This window comes from Pundamilia nyererei, unplaced genomic scaffold, assembly GCF_000239375.1.
Source record: "Pundamilia nyererei isolate P.nyererei 1_Seehausen unplaced genomic scaffold, PunNye1.0 scaffold00067, whole genome shotgun sequence".
Lineage (NCBI taxonomy): Eukaryota > Metazoa > Chordata > Actinopteri > Cichliformes > Cichlidae > Pundamilia > Pundamilia nyererei.
The window spans coordinates 3,030,208-3,034,245 of NW_005187468.1; positions in this window are offsets into that span (position 1 = coordinate 3,030,208).

Sequence of the window (4,038 nt, forward strand, 5' to 3'; positions counted from 1 at the left end):
TGTGTGTGTGTGTGTGTGTGTGTGTGTGTGTGTGTGTGTGTGTGTGTGTGTGTGTGTTGGGCCAAAACTTGGAATAAACTTGAACAACCTAAACGTTGGTAGCTTGTACTGAGAAATTGGAAAACTGTCGACAACCGTGAAAGCTGACTCTAACTTAAAGACGAGAAATTAAAGAAAACAAAAAGTCAAATAATGAAATAAACTAAAACCAAATCAAAATATGACCACGTGCAACACGTGCACGTTCCAAAGTTGAGGACATGGCACAAGCATGCAGGCAACAAGACGCACTCGCACAATGAAAACCCCCCACAAAAAACAAGATCCAAACGTCACAGGCACACTTTATTATACAATATTTATAAATTGCATGAGGCCACTCGCACACACACAAACAAATGGAGCAGAGCGAGAGAGAGACAGAGAGAGAGAGATACACCGGCTGAGGACTTGTGCAGCTCGCCGCGTGTGAGTGGCTGTTTAATTGACTGATTGATAAGGCGGTGTGGAGGTGAGATCTGGACGCCTTAACAAATAGAGACATTTAAAGGCTAATCCGGGCCAACGCAGACAGCTGAACGCATCCAAGTGCGCCCGAACAGCCGAGGCTTCACACATGCACTGAAGAAGTCGACTATTTAACCACCTTTCTGGTGTGTTTGTGTGAGTGTCTACTTGCAAAGGATGCAAAGAGCACTTAAACGTTTGCAATATTTCAAAAAAGACAAATATTTAAAAACAAAAAACAACAACAACAACAACACAAAATCCCAGTAATGGTGGCTAAAAGAGCCTGTGTGAATTACGTGCAGTCCAACTTTTTTGTTACAAGATTACACTGCGGAGGGAATGCCATACAGGAAAACATAAACATCTTATTTATAGCAAAAATGACAGCCGTGAAGAATAATATCGCCCAGCGCAGACGTATCGTGAAATGCTTTTTTAAAAACACGTACTAACTCACTAGAACCCCAACTTTTTTCCTCGAGGGGAAAAAACCCCAAAACAAACAATAAAAATATCAAATTCAATGTCTATAAATATTACACGTAATAAATAAAATGCACAAAGAGGAAAACATACCTCCAGTATGATTTTTTTTAGTAAATTGTTTTCTCACCGGCGACCAGTCTATCCACACGCATTCACTCTGACGGCGCACCGAGCCAGAGACCGGAGAGGCAGCACTACTACCAGCCTGAACCCGGGAAGGAGAGCAGAGGGAGGGGGGAGGAGGGAGGAGAGAAGGTGTGTATCTTTCTCTCTCTCTTCTCTCTCTCTTCTCTTTCTCCCTGTGTGTGTGTGTGTGTGTGTGTGTGTGTGTGTGTGTGTGTGTGTGTGTGTGTGTGTGTGTGTGTGTGTGTGTAAGCAGTTAATTAGTAAATCCCTATTCGCTGTGCCTCGGGTCGGTTTGTTTTCCCCGGTCGACAAGCCGAGAGGAAAGAGAATTTGAAGTAGGATTCGACCCGTTTCCGCTCCCGTGTCTCATATATGAGGTCTCTGTGTGTGAGAGAGTGTGTGTGTATGTATGTGTGTAGTGTAATTGTGTGTGTTTGTGACTGGGTGTGTTTTTCTTTCTCCCTCTCTCTTATTCAGGGCTCTCTTTGCTGCCACAAGAGGAGCCCCTCCATCGCGTCTCCCCCCGCCGGCTTTGAAGAGTCACAGTACTCACCACCCTGTTGACCTGACCCTAAAAGTTACTCACATTGAATTGGGCACCAATTCCCCAAACAAGCAATGAAAGTGGCCACTTCAATGCGTTTCCAGTGCCAATGCGACTGGGGACTGATGTGCCTGACAGTGTTTTCTATGACACAAAAACCTTCCACCTACAGCTGAAGTCGGATTGAAGTCTGAGACTAGAGGAATCACTGTGATTTCCTATGTGCTAAATAAAATGCTACCTAGCCAAAGCAATATTTTCTTTGTTTTCAATGAATATAAAGGAAACCTTAAACGACACTCACTAAAGGTCGAGCCCCACCTGTCAGTCTGGCTTAAGTAAACTGTTGTTTGTTTGCTGTCCCTGTAGCAAAATCCACACTACAGTGAAACAAATCGTCTTCCTTCAACTCGTGACTTCCATCAAGTGTCTGCATAAATGAAAATCACACACCCGCACAAGCACGCAGCGCAGCGGAAAGAATGCCCCAGCTCTTGTGCGACTGAATCAACTCTGCCCTTAACAAACTTTAATTATTTAATTGATCCTCAATAAGCAAGTTAATAATCAATTAGGTAAACCAATGAAACTCACTTGAGTGCAGAGAGCCAAAGCCTATGACAAGGGTATCAAGGGAAGGGGTTGGAGATGGAAGCATGCGAAAGAAGCTGAAAGCCACACGTTGGACTCTACAAAAACACGGTGAGTACGTTTCAGTGTTTTCAGAAGCTTTCAAAGGCTTGTTGATTGATTAAAAAAATCAGCCGTGAAGCAAAATATTATTAGTTTCTGTCCTAATCAACAATTAGAAAAATGCAAATTGGCTCTAATTCCCGCGAAAACACACAAACAGAAAGATCTTTCCAAAAAATATTTGGAAGGGCCAAAACTACTGAATGAGCATCAGTTGCACAACATGGCTATGGCCACAGCCACGCACACACACGGAGTCCATACAATAAATTCAGACAACGACACACGGACCTCTTTATCGCCCTCTGGTGTCCACTTTTGATCTCAGCCTTCCATCACAGCTTGTTAAGGTTTCCAGCAGACACCAGTGCTTCTCAACTTTTTTGCCCGGATTTTCGGCTCACATTGGACATAACGCCATGCTGCAACACCAGTGTATGAGTGTATTTGCTTGGGCGCATAGCTTTTGTCTTTAATGTACATCAGCTTTGTACGGATGGCCATGTCAGGAGCAAGGACACTCACACACTCTGCAGATAAAAGCTTCGCCAGTACTCTGAGTCCCCTGAGGGTCACAGCAATATTGATGTGACCACTGGTGTGTGTGTGTGCGTAAATATTGCTGGTGCATGTACATGTATACGGTGTCTGCGGCATTTCTCCATGTCACCTCTAAAATCCAAAAGGGCAAAAGCACATAGAGAAACACTGAAACATGCTAGTAACCTCCAGCCACTGATCTCAGACCAGCCCATTCATCCATGTTTTTTTTCCTCCCAATGATATCTGCTCAGCAGCTGGAGCGTCTGAGCCTCTGACACCTGGGAGGTATATGTGACAGAGTGGGGAGGCGCTGGAAGAGGATGAATAACTGACCTATCACATCCCCATTGACTGAGTTAATTAATATAAGTAGAGCTGGGGATTCTTAGCTCACTTTTCACTGTATGGATTTGCTGTCTCCTCACATTTGGCATGTTCTATGTCTATTCAATGCAAACTCAATGTGTTCCGTCCTGCAGCACAATCATGACAGCTAATTTTGGTATGCGAGGCATTTTGATAGGGCAGATTTTAATTGTGGTGGCACAACACAAGGCCTCCCTGTGACTGACTGATATAAAATCTCATGTGAATGGATGTCAAATTGCTGCAGAGTGAACCGTTAAAAGGCTCGAGCTCTATGCCTTCTGAGACTACCGTAGTTATTGGATTCCGTGCATTCTTTGCTTTTGATGAAGCTAAAATATTATGTTTTTGGGACATTGAGTTAGGAGAGGCGTTGTCAGCAGAGGAATTAGAAGCGGGAGGAGCCGAGATAGAGAGAAGGGACAAGGAGGAAAGGACAGGAAATCCTCATAGACTCTTATGCATGCAAACACTCTCTTCCTCTTTGAGGTTGAAAGACAAGAGAGAGAAGTGTGCGTGTCCATGTGTGTGTGTGTGTATAGGAAGGGGTGACACAAGCAGGACAGACAGGAAGACAGGCAGTAGAAGGTAGGAAATGGAGAGAAAAGGAGGGGAAAGAGAGCAAGAAAGAGCTCCACTGCCTAGTCTTAATCTGAGCTGTTCTGATCAATAGCCCATTTCCCATTGTTGCCAGAGCTGTTCGATCGCTACACCACGGAATTAACACACCCACTTTAATCTAGGGGGAGAGGAGTGAGGGGAGGGAGAGG